The sequence below is a fragment of the Terrapene carolina genome, unplaced genomic scaffold, assembly GCF_002925995.2.
Source record: "Terrapene carolina triunguis isolate 2854851 unplaced genomic scaffold, T_m_triunguis-2.0 Scaffold210, whole genome shotgun sequence".
Taxonomy (NCBI): Eukaryota; Metazoa; Chordata; order Testudines; family Emydidae; genus Terrapene; species Terrapene triunguis.
Genome location: NW_020664561.1, coordinates 24,141,058 through 24,156,749, shown reverse-complemented (window position 1 = coordinate 24,156,749; position 15,692 = coordinate 24,141,058).

The window sequence follows — 15,692 nt, the reverse complement described above, 5'->3', positions numbered from 1 at the left end:
CTTAGACTGGGATTCACAAAAGCCAGTAGGTTGAGCAAGAAGGCACCTCAGCCAGACTGTAGGGAATGCCAAGGGCAAGGTTGTGGCCTAAGCCTTACCCCTCAGTGGCAGTTGAGCACTTTTATCAACTCAGGATACACAGTTGTGAACTCTTTCCTGGAGTTAAGCATCTAAGTCAGGTCACCCTTTCTCATAAAATACACACCACTAGGTGGTAGTGGTGCCATTATACCCTACAGCATGCGCATGCGCACACACACGCATAAGTAGAAACCTATGCAGAGCAGGGACATGAAGTCAGGTCACCCAGGTGATTCACTAACTACTAGGCAATAGGTTATTCTGGCATATGTCTTTCTCACGTCTCCAATTGTAACTGTTCCACTTTGTCTGCCTAACTAATTTAAAAAATAATTACAACGGGGACTTGAACTTGGGACTCCCACATCTGAGAGAGTCTCAGAAAACTGGGTAACTGGGCAACAAAATGGCAGATGGAATTCAATGTTGATAAATGCAAAGTAATGCACATTGGAAAACATAATCCCATCTACACATAAAATGATGGGGTCTAAATTAGCTGTTACCACTCAAGAAAGATCTTGGAGTCATTGTGGATAGTTCTCAACATCCACTCAATATGCAGTGGCAGTCAATAAAGCTAATGGAACATGGGGAATCATTAGGAAAGAGATAGATAAGACAGAAAATATCATATTGCCTCTATATAAATCTATGGTACACCAAATCTTGAATACTGATGCAGATCTGGTCATCCCATCTCAAAAAAAGAAAAAAGAAAAAGAAAAGAAAAGGTACCGAAAGGGGCAACAAAAATGATTAGGGATATGGAACAGTTTCTATATGAGGAGAGATTAATAAAACTGGGACTTTTCAGCTTGGAAAAGAAATGACTAAGGGGGGATATGATAGAGATATATACAATCATGACTGGTGTGGAGTAAGTAAATAATGAAGTGTACTTTACTCCCCCTCCTAACACCAGAACTAGGGGTCATCAAATGAATTTAATAGGCAGCAGGTTTAAAACAAACAAAAGGAAGTGTTTCTTCACACAAAACACAGTCAACCTGTGGAACTCTTTGCCAAAGGATGATGTGAAGACTAAGATTATAACAGGGTTCAAAATGGAACTAGATGAATTCATGGAGGATAAGGCCATCAATGCTATTAGCCAGGATGGGCACAGATGCAAAACCATGCTCTGAAGTGTCCCTAGTCTCTGTTTGCCAGAAGCTGGGAATAGGCTATAAGGGATGGGTTACTAGACGATTACCTGTTCTGTTCATTCTCTCTGAAGAACCTGGTATTGGCCACTGTTGGAAGACAGGATACTGGACTAGATGGACCATTGGTCTGACCCAGTATGGCTGTTCTTATGTTCCCATAAACACTAGGCCATAGTGTCATTTTCAGTGTCTCAGTGCAATGACTGTTTAATTATTTAATATAAAAGTGGAATGGGATCAACAGGCAAGGTTGAGAGAGAGCAAGAGAGAAACGATCTTAGGGGTTAGGGGCATGCTTATGAGAGGTAAAAGATTTGGGTTCAACTCCCTGTGCCATATCAGATGGGGGTTGTAGCGGGGTGGTTACCCGCTCCAGCCCTGACAGGGTTAAAACCAGCCCTGGGAGAGGGCTGGAGGGCTGGGAGAACAGCCCAGGCTGAGTGGGAAGCAGGCTCAGCTGGAGCCCTGACCCAAATAGGGCCCAGCTGGCCCTATAAAGGCTTGACCCAGGAGCTCAAGGCTGTAGAGGTAGACAGGCCTGGCTGCAGGGAGCTAGAGCCAGGGTACCTGAGTGGAGCAGGACTGGGGAAAGGCAGAGGAGCTGGGGAGCTCCAGCCTAGATAGCCCCAGGCTGCGGTCTAGTATTGGGCTAATAGGTACTGGGGGTTGCAGAGGGCAGCCCGGGGTAGGCAAAGGCAGCAGGTCCAAACCCAACCTTGCCAGTGATGAGTAGACTGATACTGCAGTCTGCCCCAGGGAGCGGGGGCTAGACAATGACTGGCAGTAGCTGTATACTGAGGCGAGGTGGGGATAGTGGGTGGGGATTCCCTAGGGAGGGGAGACCCTAAGACTGAGGGGTTACTGGCAGGGGGCAGCGCCCCAGATAACAGGGCACTGGGCTGGGGAGGGACACAGGGGCCAAGTGGTAGCGGGACACTGGCCTGCAGAGGGCGCTCCAATGGCTGGAGAGCTAATTCCCTGAGACCACCAGCAGGAGGTGCCGCAGGGGTGAGTCCACACGCTTACAGGGGTATATGTGAAACCTGAACCCAAGTCTACATCGGGGTGAGTACCAGGGCCGGCTCCAAGTTTTTTGCTGCCCCAGGCAAAAAAATTTTCTTGCGCCACCCCCTTCCGCCCCCCAGCCCTGCCCCAACTCTGCCCCTTCTCCGCCCCATTCCAACCCCTTCCCCAAATCCCTGGCCCCGCATGCTCCCCGGGTGCACCACATTTCCCCTCCTCCCCCTCCCTCCCTCCCAGGCTTGCCACAAAACAGCTGATTCGTGCGGCAAGCCTAGGAGGGAGGGGGAGGAGCGGAGTGGTGGCGCGCTCTGGGGAGCAGGCGGCAGTGGAGCGGAGGTGAGCTGGGGGGGAGCGGTTCCTCTGCTCCCCCCCAGGGTTACTTCCTGCGGCCCTCCCTGTGCCCCCCACAGCCACAGCTCACCTCCGCTCCACCTGCTCCCCTGAGTGTGCCGCCGCCGCTCCGCTTCTCCTCCCTCCCAGGCTTGCCACAAAACAGCTGATTTGCGTGGCAAGCCTGGGAGGGAGGAAGGAGAAGCGGAGCGGCGGTGCGCTCGGGGGAGCAGGTGGCAGTGGAGCGGAGGTGAACTGGTGGGGGGGAGCGGTTCCCCTCCACCCCCCCAGGGTTACTTCCTGCGGCCCCCCCCCCCCCCCGCCCCTCCCCTCCGCTCAGGGCCGGATCCTGGCTTTTAGTGCCCCAAGCGCCAAAAAAAAAAAAGGAGCCAGAGTGCCGCCCCTTGGAAAGTGCCGCCCCAAGCAGATGCTTGGAGCGCTGGTGCCTAGAGCCGGCCCTGGTGAGTACTCGGCCAACAGGACAAAAAGTTACAAAGTAGGGCAGCAGCCTCTCCTCCTCAGTTTTGTATGAGAAACAGTTTGAGCACCTAATTCCAGGAAAAGATTCACAGCTCTGAATTCACAAGTAGCGAGAGATGCCTAATTGCCTTTGAGGGATGGACTTAGGCCACACCCCACTCCTTGGCATTACTATTGGTTAGCTTCAGTGGCTCCTTGTTCATCGTGCTGCCTTTTGCAAAGCCTATTCTTAGGCACCTAGTTCTCCCCATGCCTTGTATTGGAAGCCTGAATGTCTAACTCAGGCCTGTGGGTTATGCTTGGTGTTGAAACTCTAAATCCCAATTATTGCTCTAAATCTGATGTGCTGCAATCAGACTGGTGTCCTCAGGCAGCTAAAAGAACAAGGTCATCTTGCACCCTACAATAAACCAAAGGGATCTAGTTTCACCACACACCTGGTGGGGGGGGAGTTGCTTTTACTACAGTGTTTTGTGCTCTGAGGAAATACATAAGCTCATAGTTCCAGGGAAAGCAGAGAGACACTATCACGAGAGCAGAAGTTTGTGAAAGCAGATATACACACACTACAAGGGAAATAAGAGCCAGGAGAGCATATACAAAGGCAACCACAACAAATACTGAGGACATCAGTTCATACATCTCTGCAATGTTTTTATTCTAAAACTGTACAGATAGCAGCAAAAGTACATCTTTGTCTTTAGAACCACAGTTTTAGTAACTATCATTTAGTTGTTTGATAAAAGTCCTATCCTCAGGGAAACCGTCTTTTTTTACATCTCAGGATATTTTCAGCATTCAGCTGGGGCAGAACTAATGGGAAGAGTTTCAGTCTGGGGCAGTGTCACACCAATATTGCTGTTGCTACTGAATGGCTCACACCCCGAAAGATTATTACTTGAAATCTATATGGCTAGTTTGATGTCAGTGGCACTACTGTGCTTAAAATGAAGCACACACTTAAATGCTTTAGTATTTTCTGGGAAGTTTGGCAATTGTATTCTATTTGCCAAGGTAAACTTCAGTTTCATCAGAGGAATGGAGGGCTATCTCCATTCCCTGGAGAAGAGGGGACCCTTCCTTTCCTAACAGGAAAGGACTAAAATTGGATATAAAGTTCAGTATTATATATTAATTTCTGTCTTAGACTAATTCAGAAAGTATTACCAAGCATTCAACTTATCCAGAGAAGCAGAAGATAGTCTAGAATAATAATCTAAGGCAAAAAAATTTCAAAATGCTAACCTGCATAATTAGAAGAACAATACTGAGGTATATTTGGACATTTAACATCTACATTACATTAATTTGCTAGCCAAGTTGGGTGATCAAATATTCCAGCTTTTTACCCATATCCCAGTGTACTCGCCCATGTCCCTGTACAGTTGATATCCACTGGCTCACCAAGCACATGTACATTGCAATTCACTTTATTCCACAGGTAGTGACAGCAGTTTTTAAAGGAGGGGTCTGGATCTTAGCAAGATAAGGTGGGTGAGGTAATATCTTTTATTAGACCAACTTCTGTTGGACGGAGAGAGAGCGGGGGGTGGGGGATAGGGGAAGCTTTTGAGCCACAATGAGCTCTTCCTCAGGTCTGGGTAAGGTACTCAGTGTCACAGCTAAGTACAAGGCTGAACAGATTCTGGACCTGTCAGTGACAGACGTACTGGCTTCAGTTTGTCTGTTCCCTGGCAATAGTGTCAGATATCATTAAGCAGTGGATTTGCTTTGAGAAGAAGAGCTTCAAGTGGGCAGGTACAAAATGGTGGGACACTCTGTGAGTTCAATGACAGTCTGCAATATAAGGCCTATACAAGGTTCTCATGGAAAAAGAATCAACCAGTTAGGGATTATGCAAAATGCACTGTGCAAAGCAGGGAAAGGGGAAAGCATAAGGGGAAGGTTGGTTATCAAATAAACAGTAATGAAGAAGCTGCTAATAACTTCCCATACAATTGGTGAGCTTTCCCTGTCCCTGAAGTCACAGATATTAATGTAGTGGTCAGTCCTGTCAGGGCATGTGCACAGTCATTACAGTTCGAGGTACTGTCCATGACCTTCAGGTGGCAGAACACATGGATGGCTACAAATGGGTCCATAGAAGTTTTTGCATTAATTGTCTTTAACAAAACAGAAAGATAAATCTCCATAAAACATGAGAGCTCTTTGCAGACACTTTTGCCCCCTCTCCCCCTCCCCCCCCCCCCCCCGATCCCGTGACTACAGGTTTTCACCTAGTACTGGTGAAGCAAAACATAGGGCTTGTCTTATCTTTCCTGGACCCGTTGTATTGATTTAGGTGGAATATATAGGCTAAATGTGTTAACATAACCCAGTCACTGTTTTTACATTAAATAATGTAAAACAATGTTTGCACTTTGGTATAAGTGTGTGTGTGTGGGAGGGTAGTCTCAGCTTGCTTAGTACTATGGCAAATGTATTATTAAAATCCTTTTAAACTTTCATTAAAGACACAGAAAAGGAAAGTGGTTCAAGCATTGGAAATGTAAAGTATTAAATCAGGCTTTCTGGTATTAGGTGAGATGGACTGGAGCTGTTCTGTTGCTGTTACAGTTCGCTCCCATTTTGTCTCAGATTGTGGTTGAGATTCAGCTGACACTAGTAGAGGATTCCTCTGGAATGTCACCCAGGTCCCTGGTTTTGGCCAAGTCTGGTCAGGACATCTCTCGGGATTAGATTAAGAAGCAGCTCTGGGGTCCTAGGAGTAAGCAGGGTAACAGCCACAAAGATAAATGTTGCTCCAGTAGCTTCCGTCTGGTCTGCCATATTAACATAAGAACGGCCGTACCGGGTCAGACCAAAGGTCCATCTAGCTCAGTATCCTGTCTACCGACAGTGGCCAATGCCAGGTGCCCCAGAGGGAGTGGACCAACAGGCAATGATCAAGTGATCTCTCTCCTGCCATCCATCTCCATCCTCTGACAAACAGAGGCTAGGGACACCATTCCTTACCCATCCTGGCTAATAGCCATTAATGGACTTAACCACCATGAATTTATCCAGTTCTCTTTTAAATGCTGTTATAGTCCTAGCCTTCACAACCTCCTCAGGTAAGGAGTTCCACAAGTTGACTGTGCGCTGCGTGAAGAAGAACTTCCTTGTATTTGTTTTAAACCTGCTGCCTATTAATTTCATTTGGTGACCCCTAGTTCTTGTATTATGGGAATAAGTAAATAACTTTTCCTTATCCACTTTCTCCACATCACTCATGATTTTATATACCTCTATCATATTCCCCTCACCCCAAAGTCCTTCCTTTAAGGACCCAAAAAGAGAGTCAGGGGAATAGCTCATTCTCTCGTTAATTTTGTCCACCATTTAGGCCTTATAACTAGGGCCCTACCAAATTCATGGTTCACTTTGGTCAATTCCATGGCCACAGAGTCTTAAAATTGGTGAATTTCATGATTTCAGATGTTTACATCTGAAATTTCAGTGTTGTAACCGTGGGGGTCCTGATCCAAAAGGGGATCGTGTGTGTGTGTGGGGGGGGGGGGGGGAGAGTCCTAAAGCTGTTGTGGGGGGGTTGCAGGATTGCCATGATCACTTATCCCAGAGGTGGAGATAGGTCTGATCTCCCCAGTGCTGCTGGGAGTGTCCCAACCAGGGGCTCCTAGGTGCTACTCAGGGCCAGTGGTGGATTAATGCATGGAGCCGGTGGGGAGGCAGAAGCCTCCAGCCTGAGTGGCCTGGCGCCCAGGCAGGAGTTATCAGGGACAGCAGCCCGGATGCCCTCAGCTCCAGCAGGAACCATGGGTGGTGGCAGTCTGGAGCTCAGCTCCACCCTCACTGCTGCGCTGCCTGTGGAGGTGGGTCTGATCTCTCCCCTTATCAGCCATGCAGGAGAAGGACAAGTCCTGTCCCTCTCCAGCCCAGCTGATTTCGGGAGATCAGATATCACAGGGCAGGGCTTGGTAGGGCCCTAATTATTGCTGACACACCAATTTTGATTCATTAATGTCTGAACCCACATTTTCTGGTTTATCAAATATGATTTTAACACAGTCCCTGAGTTATATCAGTAAGATATATTGTTTGGACTATTTTAGTCTTTCTGGTTCCCTTTTATATTTTTTCCCTATCAACGTTTGTTATCTTGGTCAGTGGCTCTCAACCAGAGGTCTGTGGCCTCCTGGGGGGGCTGCGAGCAGGTTTCAGGTGGTCCTCCAAGCAGGGCTAGTGTTAGACTCGCTGGGGCCTGGGGCACAAAGCCAAAGCCCCAGTGCATGGGGCTGAAGCCTGGGGCCCTGAGCCCTGCCGTCCAGGGCTGAAGCCAAAGCCTGAGCAGCTTAGCTTCATGGCGGGGCCTGTGGCATGGGGCCTCAGGCAATGGCTCTAATGCCAGCCCTGGCTTTTATATGCAGAAAACCAGTAGTTTTGGCACAGGTGGGTGTGACGGGTTAGACCCCCTTTTCCAGGGTGCCACCTGATATACTTGGGTCACACTGAGCCCACCTGTTCCACCAGCCTGGGCTTCCTCACCCTATCCTTACTGTGCCAGGCCCTCAAGTCTTCTCTAGCACACAGGCAAGGCCACGCCCAGCTGCAGGCACAGACTGAAATCAGCTCAGTGTGGGAGGATTCAGCTCCGGGATTTACCCAACACTCATGTGCACACCTCCTTTGGGGTGTAAGCCCAAAATAATATTGTCTTGCACTGTATAGAGAGATAAAAACCACATCCCACACCCCTTGCTCAATGCACCGCTTTTTGCCCCTCCCCCATGAATTGCACACGCTGGGTTTTGAAACAAACAAAAAAGAAGTTTATTTACTACAAAAGCTAAATTATGAGATTATAAGGGAGAGCAATCAGATCAAAGCAGATTACTGAGCAAATAAAACAACACCTAAACTGGGCTTGATACATTAAAGAAATTGGCTACAAATAGCAATTTCTCATCCTACATGTTTTATGCAGGTTGCAGAGTTTCTTGAAGATAAACAGCACCACTTGCAACTTAAATCTCCAGGTACACCCATCACAGGCTGACCTTTCTCAGCCTGGGTCCCCATCCTTCTCCCCAGATCAGTCTTAAGTGTTTCCAGCAGTCATCCTGGGCGGGGATTCAGTGAAGAACCAGTGACCCTGATTAACTCACTCACCAGCCTTAAATAGAATTTACATATGGCAGGAATCTTTTGTTTCCCAGTCTGACCCCTCCACCCCCTCTTAATGGAAAAACACTGACAGCCCAAGATGGGGGCCTGTCCCAGGAAGGCAGGAGATTAGTATCTTCAAAGTCTTATTGTTCTTCCTAATGGCCCATTCAGGCTGATTGCCTACTGTCTGGTGGGCATTTCCCAGATGCAAACAATTTTGCAATCGATACAGAGTTTATATTCCTAACTTCAGATACAGCAATGATACATAGGATAATCATATTTGGTTAAATCAGAATCTTTCCAAGGATATCTCACAAGACCCATCTTGCATCAAATATAACTTAGTTATGCCATATTCATATCATAAGCATATTTCCATGAAGACCATGGGCTTTAGCATCACAGTGGGTCAAGGAGTTTTTATAGCCTATTGGAGTGGGCCTCAGAGAGAAAAAGGTTGAGAACCCCTGATCTAGGTTATTGTGATATTTTATGATTTTTTTACTCACTTTTTATAGTTAATTTGTTAGCTCAATTAGCAGAAGAGGCCGATCTAGTTGCAGGTATCAGCCATCTGGGATACTTACAAACACAACTATTAGGAGACAGAATGTGTCCCATTCTCTTTCTGGGACGTTAAGCAGGGTTTTTGAATTAGAACAGGTTAGAACTCCAAGTTGTAGCTGAACCTTCGAGTGATGGACAACCTTCCACCCAAACTGCTGCTATGGCCTCTCATGGGAGTTAGGCCAATAGTGCAGTGTGGAGCAGTCACTCCCCAGACTAGGGAAAGCCCTATCTCCACAAAGTCTGATTGATCGGGGAGGAGCCAACCCAGATTATCAGCTGGGTAGAGGACTGGAAAGAAATCCTACACCTGATTTCCTGCTGCTGATTTTTCTGTCACTAGAAGGGGGGGTCTCTTGCTTACAACATTTATTTCAAACCGTATGTCATGCCACAACACTAAGCCACACAGAAATTTGAAGTTATGTATGTTTCTGGTGATTCCATTTCCCCCTGCCACTGTTCTCCCATAGCATTATCCTCCACAATGGCAACATCTATCTTCCCAATTTGGTGTTTGATAGGCTTTATCGCCTTCACTCGACTTTCCCATCGTGTGGCACTCAGTGGTTTCAGTGTCAGAGAGGATGTTCCCAGACGTTGCTTCAAAATTTGCCATCAATGAGTTGATGCAGAGAAAAATACATAGATGCTTTGAATTACATTAAAAAATTCAGCAGCCTCATTAGAAGCTGATGCTGCATCACTGATCACCAAGTTCAATGAATGAGAACTGCATGGGACAAAAAAAGCTCAAGGGTTTAACTCTTGGATCTGTGTCTGCACTCCTCTGTTCTTTCCTCTTGTGTTGGCACCATTATCGTAGCCCTGACCTCTCATTTCAGCTATAGCAATTCCTGTATCTTCCAGCTTTTTAAGAAGCACATTTGTCATACCAGCTCCTGTAGTATCATCAATGTCAATAAATTCTAGAAAATGCTCTCTGACAGTCACCATTGCAGGGACATTTTCACTAGGTTCTGTTGTTGTTACAAAACGCACCATTAAAATCATTTGTTCCATATGGCTGATGTCAGTTGTGCAGTCCAGAATAGCAGAGTAATATCTTACTGACTTCAGATCTGCCACAATCTTCTGTTTGACTTTTGTTGCCAGTAACTGTATGATCTCATTTTGAATTGTTTTTCCAAGGTAGTGGTGTGTGTACATTTCTTGGGTGGTGTCATAACTATAAAGGGAAGGGTAACAGCTCTCCTGTGTACAGTACTATAAAATCCCTCCTGGCCAGAGACTCCAAAATCCTTTTACCTGTAAAGGGTTAAGAAGCTCAGGTAACCTGGCTGACACCTGACCCAAAGGACCAATAAGGGGACAAGATACTTTCAAATCTTGGGGGGGGGGGAAGGCTTTTGTTTGTGCTCTTTGTTTTGGGGGTTGTTCGCTCTTGGGACTAAGAGGGACCAGACATCAATCCAGGCTCTCCACATCTTTCTGAACAAGTCTCTCATATTTCAAACTTGTAAGTAAACAGCCAGGCAAGGCGTGTTAGTTTACCTTTGTTTTCTCAACTTGTAAATGTACCTTTTACTAGAGTGTTTATCTCTGTTTGCTGTACTTTGAACCTAAGGCTAGAGGGGAGTCCTCTGAGCTCTTTAAGTTTGATTACCCTGTAAAGTTATTTTCCATCCTGATTTTACAGAGATGATTTTTACCTTTTTCTTTAATTAAAAGCCTTCTTTTTAAGAACCTGATTGATTTTTCCTTGTTTTTAGATCCAAGGGGGTTGGATCTTGATCCACCAGGAGTTGGTGGGAGGAAGGAGGGGGGATGGTTAATTTCTCCTTGTTTTAAGATCCAAGGGGTTTGGATCTGTATTCACCAGGGAATTGGTGAAGAGTCTCTTAAGGCTACCCAGGGAAGGGAATTAGCTTTGGGAGTGGTGGCAGCGGACCAGATCTAAGCTGGTAGTTAAGCTTAGAAGTTTTCATGCAGGCCCCCACATTTGTACCCTAAAGTTCAGAGTGGGGAAGCAGCCTTGACAGGTGGTGACTCTTCTTAGATGCTCCTGGAGTACAGCATCAAACCCAGCCATCAGCTTCACAATTTTAAGGAAGTTTCTATTGTTTGGCACATACAGCTGATCTGAAGTGCCATGCAGTGCTAGGTTTTGGGTAGCAAGCATTCTCACAATGGCAATGAGCCTTTTCAGAACATTTTACCAGTAAAGAGACTCTGATGCAATCATCTCTTGATGCTGATCATCTATGGTGGCCTTTAACCTTAGTCTCATCTCAAGCTCTTTCCACCTATGGAATGCTCTCTGGTGATTTGTTGCCTTCTCATGGCATGCCAGATTTCTAGCCAGATTTTTTCCAGTCCTTTGTTCCTGTAGAACTCAATGTGGCTGGAACATTAGACTGGAAGAGTTTGCAACAAAAACAGTATGTAGCATTCTGGGTTTTTGAGTACATAAGCCATGGCCTCTCCACTTTGTCACCATTGGGGATTTCACGCCAGCAATGTGTTGGATGGAAACTTCTATTTTCATTTGTCTTTGGGGAACATGAAGTTTTTCACTTGCTGTGGCCCATGCAGTACAAGGAAGTCCCTCAGGCTACTGCTCAAGTGGGCTCACAGTCCTGGATCATCTAGACTTAAGGAACTAAACTCAGCAGCGGCTGTTTCTTGTGCCTCCACCACACTCTTCTCTGATCTACACTTTTCTTCAGGAATGTGCATGGTTACATCCATTTGAGATGGAGATATGGATGCTGCAGTAGCTGCCAGGTCACCTGCACTCTGACTAACTGGAAGATCAGGCATCTCCTCACCACTCTCATCCTCACTGGAGCCAGAAGGCTCACCGTGAACATTTGTGTCTATGTATTTCAGGAGAGCTCCTTCCTGCTTAGACAGAAAAGCTTCCTTTGCTTTCTTTCTTTTTCTGAATGCTGCATTTTCTTCTTTCACTCATGACTGCTGTTCTGTGCCAGCTATAGTGGCTCTCAACACTCAATTGAGGGGGACAAATAAGCAGGCTGGTAGGGCCTGAGTGAGGAAAGATATCAGCATCTTAAGGGCCTAACTGGCTCCTACTACTTCAGTTGACTGCCTGTTCTCCTCAAGTGGGTTCAGGGAAGCAGCAGGAAACAGGAAGCTCCCTGAGAAGCTGGTATTAATCAGTCCAGGGTCCTGGGGGTGCTAGAGAGGTACATAAGAGGCTCCTCCTCCACTCTCTCCCTGCAGTTCCTGCTGTTTTCTGTTATTCCCTCTCACCTTTTCTCCTGCCTGCCTGTTATATCTCTTGTTCCCTCCTTCCTCCAGCACAGCACTCCACCATCTCTGCAGCAAACACAATTTTCTACACTCTGGGTCCTAGTGGTGCCCCCCCACAGTCTCGCACCTGAGCCGGCCACCTCAGTTCGCCTCATGGTAAAGCCAGCCATGGGTGTTCATTAGTAAGCCAAATGAGCTTAGAACATTTCCCTACATCAAACAGCAAATAATGTCTGTGCATCTATTGCATCTCCAGCAAGTGAAGAGCCACCTGCCATTGATTTGGGGGGCATTGTTAGAGACAAGCAATCAGTGTATTGGTAGAGTGACAAAGTGCAGTACAAGTGCAATCCTGGATACACCCTGACAGGACCTGAATGGATCACGTGCAGTGGGAAAACCTGGACACCTGCACCACTGTGTTTGGGTAAGGGGAACTGCTGCTTTGCTCTTCCCCACAGGTTGGTTCTTTAGTAGAGATGGACCCAAATCAAACCCATGAATTCAAATGCTCCTGAACTTTGCGGGACAGGGGAGGTGGTATGAGAATTCAGAGCAGATTCATGTCTCTGATGGACCAGGCTTGATCCTTAGACATTGTGCAGAGGTGTCCATTGGAAACACTGTGGAAAGCAGTAACATTCGTAGGTGGTAGTTGGTTGGCTCTATCCTGACTCCACTGAAAACACTAGGATAAGTTACTCCGTGATGACAATTTTTCTTTCCTTAGCCTTTGGCATACAAGGTGGAATTCCTTCAAAACACGATTTACCACATCCAGTGCTGCTTCACGCCAGAATTCAAAGTGTCTGTTTGACCAATGAACTTCTGATCAATGTTTGATAAATACTCGTGCTTGCACAATGCTATCCTCCACAGGTGAAATGCTATGTCTCGGGGCTTGGCTTCATTAGAGTTTTTTTACTTCCATTCAATTGACTGATGGTTAACTCAAGGGATTTAATGCAAGTGTAAAGGGTGATTTGAGAAGTTCCCAAATGTTTGTCATTAACCAGAGGGATCAGCCTAGGGCAAACCATGTTAGTATTCTGGGACAAATGTTTGAGGAGAGTCCAAACTAGTGTTTACAAAATGATAACTAGCTTGAATTAATTGGTAAAGGATTAATTTGAGGTAAAAACTCTAGTGTAGATATCCCCTCATGGTTCTGTCTACTGCATCTGCCAGCCCAGCTGCACCCTTATCCTGCTAACTTTGAGGAAGGAAAAGGGGGCCATACAAATACATTCAGAATATCCTGCAACCTTCAGAAAGAGAGGGTTGCAGCAATTTGTTAATCAAAAAACTGATGTGTGTGCAAGAGAAGGGGTCGGTCATACAGCAAGAGAGACAGGAACTTTATTCTGGGGTCAGGAGATCCTGCGAAATTTCATAGAGAAGAAGTGAGGGTGTTTGTGACATTCAGGGTAACTATCAAAAACATTAAGAACAGAAGAATGACCATACTGGGTCAGACCAAAGGTCCATCTGGCCCAGTATCCTGTTTTCTGACAGTTGCCAATGCCAGGTGCCCGAGAGGGAATGAACAGAACAGTTAACCATCAAGTTCTGACCAACTGCTGATTTTTGGCTGTTTAGTAAAACAGAACATCTGCAGCTTTCCGAACATTGTTTGTAGGGCAGCGCCTACCTAAGCTTGCAGCAGAGTTTTGGTTTATAGACAATATTTTAAAGTTCTGTAAAATCATATGGCAGGGAGTTTGCCTTGAAAAATTGCTGTGATATTTCAAGTGTAGGACTAGAGCAAGTGGTGCAAATTTTGGGTAATTTCATAAAAGGATTTCCAAGACTCCCAGAAAAAGACTCTGCTTTCTAAAATAATAGGTGCTTATAACACTTCTGTGTGCACTGGTTCAAAACAAATGAAAGAGGGGATCCACACAAAACTCTCACTGTACTCAGTTTATATTCTGCACTTGGTTCAGGAAATGCATTAATAAAAATATTAGCTATTTATTTAATTTCTGTGGAGCAAGTGGTGTTTTTTACCTGACAGTACAATGCACAGGCTCAGACTGGTAGATGGTTGTCTTTTTGCCAGAGAGCGCATGAAGGCTAGTCCTGAGTGAATGCCCTCCCCAAAAAATCCCCTTGTAGCCTTGTGGAAGAGGCATTGGTGTAGTTAGCCAATGTGTTTGTCTTCTCTTGTACTACACCTGTTCATGATACTGTGTGCTTCACTGCTCTTCTTTTTGTTTGCAGGTTAAGTGGGAGTTTGTACAAGGTCAAATTTGGCAGTAGTGGGATGAGATCCAAGATTTCTAATATTGAAGACCCAGTTCTTTCATTGAGTCACATTGGTTTTTTTGTCTGGAAATGCATGTGCCAGATGAAATAGTCCGACATGGTAGAATTGGAGCTGGGTGAACAACTGATTTGTTTGGTTCTCTGGCAGTTCCAAAATTCTGGAATAAAGAAAGAAAAACCATTTAAGTCAAAGTGAATCTAAAAATTTTGAAAAACTTTGGCAAATCAGAAAAGTTGACAAAGCTGTAATTTCAAACAAAATGTTTAGTTTGGATCAACTTCAGCAACTGAAGTCTTTCAATTGGAGAAATTTTTTTGAAATGTATGTGCCAAATGAAATATTCAGATATGGTGGAAAATCAGTTTAATGGTTGTCCATAGTGCATGGTGTGCGTCTTCTTTCTGAAGAAAGAAAAAAGGTGGTTTATAAAACTGATTTATTTTTTCCAATAGGAATTTCTGAAGATCCCAACAAATGCTTCTTGTACGTGTTGTTCTCAAATTTCCTGTAGGCCTTTAAACATATGAATAAATCATGAACTCCCTTTCCAGCATTTCAAAACTACAGGTCCTTTCAGATCCACAGAAACTCTACATGAACTCTTAGGTTAGCAGATTGTAGTATGAAAATTTGTGTTGAACAATTAATTGCCCATTTTGGAAAACAGAATAAAGAATGTAGTAATAGAAATGAAAACCAACATGGGGAATGCATAGTGAAAATTTCTGAAGACCAAAAATGTAGCTTAAGCAACCCTAATTTATCTGATATTTACACATGAGAAATTTTTCTGAACTCCCAGTAGTAGATAGCTTAGTACTTAGTGTGATCTGGAAAATACTTGTACTGTGTGGAGAGAAATTTCATGTACTGAAAGAGGATATTGGAAAAAAAACAAACCCTTGAACTGTATTCCCGGTGGAGTTTACATATGTTATCTCTGGTACCTTTATGTTGAAAGAGAGGTGATAGAACTACAGGGAGGGGTTAGAAAGCAAGATCAATCTTCAAAAGCAGTTGCTGAGGACAGAATCCAGAGAGGAGCAGAACTCAATCTCAGCCATTACGAGTACTGGGTTTACTTTGTCAACCACCAGGATGACTTTGCTGAGCTGTATCATCATTCAGCTTCTCTGGGATTTCTGTGCTAAGGGACAAGGTAAAATGCAAAATTAATCAAAATAAATTCAATAACACTTTAGCTTAACTCTTCCCTGGTGTGGGGTTATATTAAATACGCTCAATGATGCACATAGTCAAGTGCTGTTACAGCAAACTCTCATATATACAACTTCAGCTCACATCATTTGATCTTCAGTCTAATTTTTATGAAGTTCTAGAGACTATCCATGTACATAATCTACTGCCTGATACAGAAGGGCTGAGTGCATTCCCCAAAACAGTGC